The following is a 12,347-nucleotide window of genomic DNA, read 5'->3' as shown; positions in this document are numbered from 1 at the left end:
ACCCTCATGTTCTATTAGCCTAAGTTATGAATGTTATATGATGAAAATTCTTTCGAAAACATTTAACTTAGCACATTTCATATCCTACGAGATCATATTAACTTTGACTCATATTATTATGTAATTCCCAAATAAACCATGCCCGCATTATTATATTATACAAAACCCCGACTTTTTACATATCTGCCCCGATGGTTAAATATAACCGTAAATCAAATAAAAAATGGGATTAATTAGCTAATCTGTAGTTAATTAAGAACCCTACCTTCCCGCCATGCTAATGAGAATTAATTAAGTCATCAGGACTAACTAATAACTCAACGACCAATCAAATCGCCCCCGATATGATTAGTATTTTAATTAATGTCTAGCTCGCCCCTATTATACATCAGTCATGTCATTGCCCCGACTATCGTCCGATAAGATCCTTCAGATCTGACAACCCTCGCTCATATTGCGCAGGCCCTTTGGTTGACCTTTGGCACACGATGTGAGCGGTTTTGTGAACAGTGCTGATGCTACATGTCGAGCAACGTATGGAATCACGTGGCTCCCCCCAAATACCACTTACCCTCCATAAGCGGTGCGATGAAACCCAGTTCCCACTCTCCGCATACGACAAATTGTCCACTATTCATTCAAAACTTACCCGCCAATATCAACCATTTACCTCTTTAAACACAAAAAACCTATTTTTTCTCGTTTTCACCTGATTGTGCAATACAACCCTATGTAACCTGTTATCACAAAATCATGTACTGATGGCTGCTATCAGTTAGACTCTATGTAACTATTTCAGACCAGACTCTTGACTAAGGATTAGCCTCCCTAGTCTGAGAGGGCTCTCTCAAAACAAACTATTGATTATGATTAACACTAAGAGGGCTAACTCTTGAAATGAAGACTTAATAAACATGCTGGTTGGACAGACAACATAAGATTTCTTCCATTGGGCTCATGGAGTCAAACACCATTTCAGTAAACCATAAAACTACTCATTCATGGAAGTCGGCATGTAATGTTTAAACACTCAAAACATTTCTCAAATGAACCTCAACTCATAAATAAACACAGGAAATCTGAGCAGCTAGGTGAATTCAGAGTGATTGTGTATCTATAAAGCTGTAAAACATAAAGGATAAAACAAAGCCACATACATCTTGAGCATCTGAACAAAGTATGAATCCTGAGAAGCAAAAGTAGTCTTTTATATCACTGTAACAAGTCTTTACATAAGCCAATATAAACTCTGTTTCTTCAAAAACATCCAACCCCTATTACATTCATCCTTCAGCTCTATATAGAATGCTTACTCTACCTGATTCGAGCTCCCTCCTCCAGCGTTAGGGGAGCTCAATAATTACCTATGATGACACCTACTAACTTTTAACTAACTAATAATTACAGTTGACCACTAATTGACAGCGCTGGAATCCTAAAGCAAATAAGATCCTAATTCTACATCATGCTGGATATAGCATTTATTACAATTAAGATTCATCCTCTGCCAAGTGGATTACTACAGCGATAGCCTTGATGGCTTTAATCACATTGAACTTCATTCTTTGACATCTGCTCTCTTTCTGGCCGTGGCTGTGATGGATGTTTATAGCTGCTTACTGGACTTTGATGTTGCACTTTCTCCATTGCCCCTGAAAAATAGAAAACTGTCCTTGTTTATCGGCCTTTGGTTTTCCTCAAAGATATTCGAATCCAACAAACTATGCCTTTCATCTTTGATTATTCGGAACATATCAGAATGCCACATCCACCTTTGCCATCTCAGATTTTTAGCATTAAGAAAAATATATCAGGGCATTTTTCCATATAATGTTCCAGACTTCATGACAAGATCTATAAACACAATTCAAATAAAGATTTGTTACTGTCTTCAGTGTCAAAAGATCTGCCCTGTTGTGACTATACGAAAACTGTAAAGTCAATTGTATGGGTTTTTCTCCAGATAGAATCCTTTTTATCTTTGCTAATCTTCTGTGAAAGCTGCCTCTTTTATGTCTGTTAAATTGGTTTTCCCATTGCTAGTATGAACAGTATCAACCATGCTTAAAACATCCAATAGACTACTAGTGATTTGACAGTTCTTGAAGGTTTCTATTTCTTCTTCATATTCCTCCAGAGACATATATGCAGCTGCCTCTGTCTTTCCAGACCCTTTTCTCCTCTTCCTAGGCTTGGTTCCAGGAATATCTAGCAACTTGTCGATTAAATCTTTGTCAGCAGCTGTGGGTCCTTGACATTTATGGTTGGTAACAAAGGTGATGAGATGTTTTTCCATTTCTGTATCTCCTTGCACAAAAATTTTTGGAGGGCCTGCTTTCAGATAAGAAAACATGGTGTTGAGAACTTTCGAGGAAGGATTCAGGAAGCTTGCAAAGAAGGCCGCATCATTTTTTCCCTTTGCAAGTAGCTGCAGAATGGAATTGGTTCATCACTCTGGAGATCCTCATTTTCAAGCAACTCTTCAACAAGAACTTCAACGAGTCTCTGCCGACTCTCTGTTTTTGCGGTGTGATTATACAGATGCAAAACAGATTTAATTTTTGACCGACCTGAATTTCTTAACATCTTTTTCAAGAGAAAAATGACAATGGTTTTCACATTCTCGTTTGCTTCACAAAGGCCATCGCATATAGGGGTTAAAAGCATTTCTAGCTTGAACCTATCTTTTAACAACAACCGCATATATGCACAATATGCGAGCTCTTTTAATCTCTCATCCCCCAGGCACGATAGCGATGATTCAAAAAATCTTCTTTATGAAAACAAGCTTTGGGGATTTCAGAAGATGAACAGTCTTAACAAGACCATTACCCGCATTGGCAACCTCCTCCAATATATTTCTCACATCAAAAATTGTTGGATTAGGTTCTTTTCGTTTTCTCTTTTGAACGGCCTTACAGCAATGGTTAACACTTATATAATTCTGTCCCTTATAAGCCTCTTCAAATTGCTAGGCGCGCTTCGAATTTTGAATTTGATCCTCAATGCTCAATGCATGTCTTCAAATCTGAAAATAATCCTCTAAAATCACTGGTATTTCTGTTTCTTACGATGCTTTTGTTCATTGTAACGTAGGCCTTCAAAAGAGTTCAACCCAAGCTGTCTAACCAATCTTTCAAATAGTAATCTGTCAAGCAAAAAGCGAGCCACTGAAACCTGATTGGGGCGCTCTGTCAAGCCGGCCATAACCGGTGCCTTCATAAAGCGGAGCACCAGCACTAACATCGTAAACTAGGTATGCCCTCGAGTGCCTTAAATCTAGTTCTGTATACCTAGGAACATCATCCAGAACAGAATATGGACGTTTTGAACAATAAACTCCACCATAAGGATGGCTAGGCGCATCCAAATAGCTACGCACACGTTCCAGATGTCGACTATATCTATCATTAACTATCTTTGCATAAGATTGCATGTCACCACGTGTTCTTTTAATGTTTTGATGCTGTCGAAGTTATAAATCCATCATTCGACTGTTTTGCACCAACTGTAACTACCCCAGGTTCAATTGCTTGTTCAAGGATACTACAGGAACCTTTAAAAGGCGCCATAGAACAAAACCATTCATCTGATAGATTTTCACTGTTGTGACTTGGATCCAGAAGTCGCCATTTCCAACATTTATTGCACTGAACCCATTGACGGTCAGGTTTGTACCCTTTGTTGTTGTGAATTGGAGGATGATTCAGCTAACAATATAGGATGCTCCTTTGGGTCAATTAGCAAGCGTTCCCGAAAAGCATGGTCCCATATGCTATCCACAACATCCCAATCAACAACAATACCATCTTTCAGAGCTGGAATCACCTCCATAAAATCACGTCGGTAGCCCAGAGCTTGAGAACCAACATACAGTTTCCACTTGGATTTGGACTTCTCAGAGTCTAGCTTAACATTCATTTTGGCATCTGAAGATTCTAAATCTCCTTCAACTTTGACTGCATCAGCCATCCCTGTTTGCTCAATAGATCCCACAACAGCAGGAAAAACTGCCTTTGGGGCATCTTCGCCTGCATAACCAGCTTTACAAGTATGAGACCCCAGATCAAGAACTATAGCTGCGACTTCATCACCTCCATACATAGTGCCGAGCGCCTATAGATGAGATACACCTCAGCAGTTGTCTCAGCAGTATATAATTTCTAACCATCCCATCCCGCAATGCTTAACTTTGCATCCATTCGTTGATGAAGCTATGAAGATCCTTATGCATCAATTCTGTCACCAGACAGCACTACTTCTGTCTTTATCTACAAACGAGCTTAGTGCCTACAAAAGATTTGAGTGCAAAAGTTTAGACATTGCAGAGACCACCGCTTCCTTGAAATCACTGTCGCTGCTCTCATCTGCAGAACTCTGTACAATAGGCATGCTAGGATTTTGGCCTCTACTGAAAACTCGAACAAATTCCCAGTTTCGTAGCACGCTACGAAACCACCTAAACATGTAGCGCTGCGAAACTGCTAAAGGATTTCTGCGCTGCGAAAACACTTTGTCCTTAAGCTAGTTTGAGCAATTTTTGGAAACAGAATTTTCAGTGATAACATAACCCATCTGCGCCACTTGAAGCCTCTGTTAACCGATTCGAGCATGGTTTACCTCTTGAAAATAATTCTGGACTCACTCCACAAACCTTTCGAGCTCAAATGAAACCTTTTAGACCTCCCCTACAAGCCAATGCTTTCTTAACAATTTGTTTTGTTTTAGGTGATCAGAAGACCACAGCCTTGGATAAACAGTATTAATACTAGTCATAAGACCTGTTTACTCGAATATTGTTATCAAATCTATTCAAACAGAGGTGGAAAATAAAACACACAGTTAAAAGACAAGCAGAGGAAACATGAAATTAAAAGGATTTACTGTTGAAATAGACAGTGAAAACCTAAAATATAAAGTGAAGGTAAAAGGACATAGTAAAGAACAATCAAAGTGTATCAGGATTAAAGAGTATTAGATTTAAGACCAAGTCAAGTAAATCAGCTAGCATGAAGATAAACATCAGGGAAGACAGTTACAAACCAGAGCATACAAATTCATGTCAAAGTGAAGACGGATGAAAAACAAAGCGATAAAAGTAAAAAGTAAACAGTAAATAGTAAAAGTAAATGTGAAGGAAGTAAGGGTTAAACAGATATGGAAACACTTTCACCAGAAACAATGAAGTTTATCCATTGTAAAAGTTAAAAATAGTTAAAAGGAATTTAAGGTTAAAAGATGAAATCAGAGCAGAAATGGTACATTCTTCAAAAATTTCCTGTTTAAGTCATTGTTTTACAGAAACTACTGTGGCCAATCCAAGAAGTATTTTGAGAAATGAGATGAGGTTTTTATTCCTAACAGGCCAATCTACAAAAACCTATCTCACTTTGTACACAAGTATTACCAAAAGGGAGATAAGTGCCTGCCTTTATAGCCTATTTTTCAGTTTGTGCAAAGTCTTGTTTTTGAGATCATTTTGTAGAGCATATTGTGAACATTTGGAGCTGAATTTTAGGAAGAAGAGAGAGTTTTATCTCAAAAACATTCTTATCTACACAAACCTCTTTCACTTTTTACATATCTATCATGTATTGAGATATAAAATCATATCATTAGATCGTAAGTTTGCAGAATTTCTGGGGCAGAATGCACAAAGAAAGGATGTAGTTAGTGACTGAGATGCCTCATCATCAACTAAGAGTTACTATCAAATTCGAATTTCTCTTCTTTTTCACCATAAGTCCATAAACATAGTGCCAAATAGATTCATTAGATTTGAATGTCCTTTATTAAAGTTCTATTAATGTAAAACAATTTGAGATATTTGTAAAACCAATCTTGATATTTTTTCAAGATATTTCAATTTAGAATTTGTATAAATACTTCTTCATTTGAAGTATTGTGGGTGGATTCTATAACATCTCTATAAATATATGCTATCAAGCTAAGAAAGCTTTTGTATTAAAATCTAGTTTTTTGCTGGAAAAGGAATGAAAGTTGAGGACATTTCATCAGATTCTTATGCAGTGTGATTACAAATAAGTATTCTATCCTTGTGATTTTATGTATTTTCTATATGTTTCAATGTTTCATGCATCCTAAATCTAAATGGTAAAATAATCAAAGTGTATCAGAATTAGCTTTATTGCTCTATGCTATCAACATTTACCATTTTTATGTTTTCTTCTAAACTATCTCGATAAAGGAATTCTTCATTGCTCCTCTATCCCCATAGTTTTTCTCATAATTCCCTAGTATAGGATTCTTAATTTCCCTCTGCTAGTTGACATATCTCCCTTTATTATTTCTAATCCTGACTTGAGGATTCTTAATTGCCCTCTAGTTTTGAGCAAAAATATCACCCATTCAAGCCCCAAAGTTTGTTTGTATTCTGTTATCTTGCCTGTTGAACTCACAACTCAGCAATTTGACTTGATCCAGTAAATTATCCCTGATTGACTCCATATCCCAATGGCCTAAAAGCCTAGTTTGCCCATTTGTTTCATAATTTCACCACCCAATCAAAACAAAACATCTTGAGCACTAATAACTAGCCTAATATCATATCAAAACAACACTAAATCATAAAGAGAGAGCCCTCTATGAGTGTAGATTGGCTAGGATCTATACTTAAAAGATTGGTTTGTCGTTACCTCGGAAATTTCTTTCTTTAACCTTGAGAAAAATCTGAGTGATAACAGAGTTGAATCAGATATAAACACATATAACCAGAAGAAGAAGAATCAATTCACATGAAACACGGAAAATACTCAGGGGAAAGCCTCAACTAAAAACCCCATTATCTATATTATCATACAAGGTCGAAGTACATCAAAATTATACAAAGCCTTAGCTCTCACAACTAGCCATCTCTTAGTACAATCCTCCTGGATTCTCATAGGCAAGCAAAGCTTCTCACAAGCCTTCCTCTCTACCCTCCAAGCTCCTATTTCCTTGTGTTGTTCCTCTGGGATGATCTTCTCCAACCAAGTGGAAAATTGATCTCTCACACTGATCTCACATCCTGTATGAACTGCACAATCCTCGAGGAACCTTTCCTTGACTGCATGCATGAGTTTCCTTTGTAGGAAAACACATGAAACTAATAGTACATTGTCCTTGACATTTAGCTCAACTGGCTCTTTCTCATAATAGACATGCATGAGTTTCTGATGAGAGAATCTTCAGTTATCTGGAGTACACTGGTTGAGTGTATGCATGCATCAACTGACTGATAACTCACAATTAGTTCCTCAAACAGTTTGGAACTAATTTAACTGGACTTAACTCAGTAAACTGAGTTAATTAATTACAACTCAAATATAACTCAATCTTATCTCTTTAATTAAGGGATAATATCCTTAATTTAAGGGATAATTGTGCATGACTGCAGAAAGACTTCTAACTTGAACTTCTCCAACTAGTTAATCCATAATGAATTAATTAATTATTTCCCTTAGTCCGTTCTTAGAAATGGTCCATTGCATCTAATTTTCTTTTATTAGTAATTTGACCTTTAATTTTTTATTATTTATTGGATTTGATCCTGGTCCTTTGGTCAATATTAGCGGTTGGGTCAAACTAGCCGTTGGAGGCTCTACTCGGTCTATATAGCATGCTAAGCTAGATCTGTTTTCTTCATCTTGTCCTGACGATGAACCACACTGGTTGGTTCGAAACGCGTCGACAAATGACTCTTCATGTGATTTACGCCGAAATCTTTCTCTAACTTAATATGGATCACAGAAGCCTAAACTCTATTATAATTATTTCCAAGCAGTTGGTGAGACTAAATTCAATTTTAATTCACAATTTTAATTCAAGGACAAATTAAAATTGGAATTTATGGATTCTATTTTTATCATTTCTTGTTACTATTTTCAACACAATCATAGTTCTCCAGCAGACTCTATCTCATCTTTATCTGATACCTCTATCTCGGGATGATTCCTGTTGATACTTTTTGCATTGGGACTGTATATCTCCTTTGCAATCCAATTGTTTTCCTGTTCTTCAATTCTAACTCTGAAGCATAAATATTTTGGATCGCCCTTATTTGTTTGTTTTTTCTTATTTCCTTTTTTTAAAGATAACGATAATAACAACTCGAGTAGAGCTTTGATTCCGGAAATCAGATTCATCTGTGATTAACCAATGAGGAAAAAATCCCTACAGGTGCGCGCAAAGGAAGAGGATCTTTCCAACAACATCCCTTCTCTGAAATTAGGCAAATGTCGTATTTTAAGTAAACTTTTGTCTCAACATTCCCACGAAATACCATTTTTATTGTTTGTGGTTGAATCCATGAAAGCTAAGTATAGACAATAATCAATGAAGTAGCCCCAATTATCCTTTTGTCATGCTTGCAAGAAATTGCAACTTGTGGGTTGGATACACTTTCTCCTCGCTTGTTGCATATCATAGGGAAATGATAAATAACATCTTGCTTAATATGTTTTATCTCCTGCATGATCCATGGGAAGAAAAAATTATAAATTTCATTTAAAAACAAAATTAGTGTTCTACAAAAATCATGGAAGAAAAACTGATCATTTATTAAAACTTGTTGCAAATATTAAAGTAAGAAGTTTTCTTTCAGCATTTTTGTAGATTTGTATGATTTGGAAGTTCCACATTCAACGCGAAAACTTGAGTCATAGAATGCCACCATATTCAATTAACAACCAATGATTAAGGAATTATGTGTTTTTGTTATTAGCATGGGATCGAGCTATAATTCCACTTCTATTTGACAATTGGCATTTCTACCATTTACAATGGAGCGTCATTGTGTCATCCTTCACATGTTCAAGTTTTTTCCTATGTGCATTATGCATTTCGTTAAGAAAATATATGTCATTTCCACCTTCCAACCATTTTCGTTATTTTAATATGAGGTGGATTTTGATTATACAATGAGAAACATAACAAGGGCATGATTCAAATATTGAAGGTCAAGTGTTAATATTACGTTAGTGGGTCTTAATAGTTGAATGTTTGTGAATAATTGTGTAAGGGGCTTGGGCCCATTGGGGTTTATTTTATTTAATGTGTTATATATTACAACAAATGTTTCATAATATTCACAATATATTATAATACAAAATACATGTGAATAATATTCAACATATTATTATAATACAAAACAAATGACCAATGTGGCCAAACATGAAATGTGAGATGATACGACAATGGAAGATGCCACATTACTCCCATGCGATCATTAAGGTAGTGCAAAATGTAACCATCAAACAACTTGACGATAATCACAACAGCCAAAACCCCTAAAAAAAGTCCCAAAGCCAAGCAATAAAGATCAGAAACTCTAGTGAAGAAGGGAGTTAAAAATCGAAGGGTCCCCACGCTTTAAAAAAAATATATGGGGGGCGGGTGGGGGTGTGGCCACAAAAATGGCAACTCAATGGGAAAAAGCATTTATCTATGGTTTAAAGATATGAAACTTTTAAAAATGAGGAAATTACAGTTAAACGATTCAAAATTTCAAATTCAGATATCCTAGAATTTTCGTCTCTATCATGTATCATTAAAAAAAAAATTCATATCCATAATTATTTATGAACTTATAAAAGTTTACCCCATGAATCCAATTTATTCAACAAATTGTGTAAACCTCATTGGCCATTAGTTTCCAAGTAAACAAGGTAATCAAGTAAGTCATAGTGTCAAATTAACTTCCATACCATATTCATGGTCATTGCTGCCAATATGTGTTTATGGCCTCGACAAGGATGCCTTTTAACTCTTTTAGATTCCAACATCCCATCTATTAGAAATACAAGCATATTTACAAAATATCATTTTAAACTTATTCAAAGGTCACCAAAAAATCATTGTCCTGGCTTGATAACCAGATAATGACAATGCCATTCACAGGATCTAACACAGTGAACAAGTCATCTCATGATGCAACCTCTTTTCCTTCAACCTTGCAGTGGAAAGCCATTACCTTGACTTGGAAACCAATAATGGTAATGTCACAATGCTAGAACCTATGATCATGGAAGGTTGGCTCGTGATGAGACCTCCTATATTTCAATTGACCATTTTTGTTTTTAGCTTTAACTATGGTTATTGTTAATCTCATAGAGATTACTTAGTAAATGTGGTAGTATATTGCTCCTTAAGAGCCGAGGATGGTGTAAAAAGTTTTAAGGTAACTAATATTTACTTGATTATCCTTCCCCCTCAAGAACTGAATTCGTTAAGTAACTATTGTTAAATATATTTTGTTTTTCTTCAAAATGGGGCTCAAATATAGATCATTAGAAAATGAAAAAAAGATTTAAACAACCAAGAACCAAAACCATGGACTTCACTAGTTAGGAAATCTGAAAATGGGCATAACGAAATCATCATCATTGAAGTATTCTTTAAGGATAAGGTTTCATTAGTAGAATATAGAGCATAAAACCACTTTCCTAATAATTATGCCGAGTTGAAAGAAATAAAAATATTCCCCCATTTTATTGAAAAAGTAAAATGAAAACAAATCCAAACCAAATTGAAACAAATGCTAGCAAACTAGAAGGAAAGCAATCAAAAGAATGAGCCTTGGGATAAATCTTACAAGATAACATAAAAGAAATTAACATAAAAATGTATAAGATGATGATTATGTTAAAATTGAATATTTTATCTTGTAAAGTATTTTTTTAATAAGGCTCATTTGACAACCTATTTATGATGCATTTGTAGGAGATTTTTTTTACAAATCTTGCTTAAAAATTAATTTGCAAATCTTTAAAGATTATGTTTTAAGAATAAGACCAACAATGAGTTTCAAAATAATATAAGAAAAATTTGAAAGAGGGAAAATCAAACTTCCTAGATGCCAAATTATGGTTGTTCTTCCTGTTAGGTTCCTATAATAATATGGATCATAATTTTGAATTGACTATGTTAAGTCTTGTAATATTGTACATACCTTTTCTTTTCTACAAATTCTTTCCCATATTAAAAAATGTAAAGAGGGTATGTCCTAAAGAATAATAAAAGGACAAAAAGGAACAAAGATCAAAAAAGAATATTAAATATGAACCGCAGCAAAAAGAGATAAAAGTAGATCATGAAAGTGATGCAAATTCAAATGCCACTACTTTTTACTTTGCCTTGCAAAAATAAGATTGTATGAAACTTGTCAAAAATGCTACAATCCATGATGGTCAAATAGTTTAATGTTGATTCATTCTTGCTTTAAATTTCATGTTGATAGATAGAGAATAAAGGTCTAGCCAAACTGTTTAATCTTAGCATATCAGTAGTTAGGTAGAGAATAATAAGGATCTCATCAATTTAATCTAAGCCCTTGGACGTTATAAGGTTAGAATTAGATATTTTTCTTATCAAAAGAAAATAAAAGGGTCAACAAGCTCAAATGCACCCAATAAATGAAGAAAAATGTTAGGGTAAATGATGGGTAAGCAGAAGCAATTTGCACAAGGTATGGAAAGCAGCAATTGGTTTGTTTCTTATCACTAATATCATACTGATTTCCACTTCCTAATTCAAAAAATCCCTTCCCTCATCATTTTCCCTTATTCTAACATATTTCCCTTGTAAAAATATCCCTACCCCCTCATTTTACCTTTCCCCCTATTTCATCTCATTTTCCTTAGTAAAACCACAAAAACCCCCTTATCCTAAGTTTAAATAAAGTATTGAGCCCCATTAAATAACATATTTCCCTTGTAAAAATATCCCTACCCCCTCATTTTACCTTTCCCCCTATTTCATCTCATTTTCCCTAGTAAAACCACAAAACCCCCTTATCCTAAGTTTAAATAAAGTATTGAGCCCCATTAAAAAACCCTCCCCGATAGCCTTTTAACTTATATCCCTAGTGTATTTATTCTCGGGTCCCGCATTTTATTAAAACATCACAATATGTTAAATCTCGCAATTACTCTTTAATTAATTACATTTCATCGTAATTAAACTCAACCCCACTCCCCCATTTAGCCCTCGCAACTCCGCCGTATGATAGCCCTCCAATCAACCACTCCTAGATCCAACGGCCCATTCCCATATTACGGCCTCCCATCATCCGATCATTAACATCCCAAAATCACGTGAGATTCACGATTTTTCCTGAGCTCCCTTTTGTTACGTGGCAGCCCCACATCATATTGCGTCCCTCAGCAAAAACTATTTACCACTTTTGATCCACGCAATAATACACCATACCACTCTTCCTTCAACTTCTCTTCCCATCCGAAACCACCTCCCATTCCACAGCAGCCCCCTCAAAAGACCGACCTCTAACTGTCTCCTCCTGCCTGAAAGCCTCCTCCAACTACTTCACTGTGTATCCTCGGAATCCCTAT

General features: G+C 35.5%; 1 pseudogene; it reads right to left on the bottom strand.

The window, feature by feature from the left end:
* Nucleotides 1-3,151: 3,151 nt before the first annotated feature.
* Nucleotides 3,152-4,133, bottom strand: LOC149234908 (actin-related protein 4A pseudogene; annotated as a pseudogene).
* Between the last annotated feature and the right edge of the window lie 8,214 nt (nt 4,134-12,347).

The sequence above is a fragment of the Pinus tabuliformis genome, chromosome 8, assembly GCF_031772625.1.
Source record: "Pinus tabuliformis cultivar Carrire ecotype Pingquan chromosome 8, CPIR1, whole genome shotgun sequence".
In the NCBI taxonomy this organism is placed as follows: domain Eukaryota; kingdom Viridiplantae; phylum Streptophyta; class Pinopsida; order Pinales; family Pinaceae; genus Pinus; species Pinus tabuliformis.
Note: the sequence above shows the minus strand (reverse complement) of the source record. Positions and strands in the feature narration are given on the sequence as shown.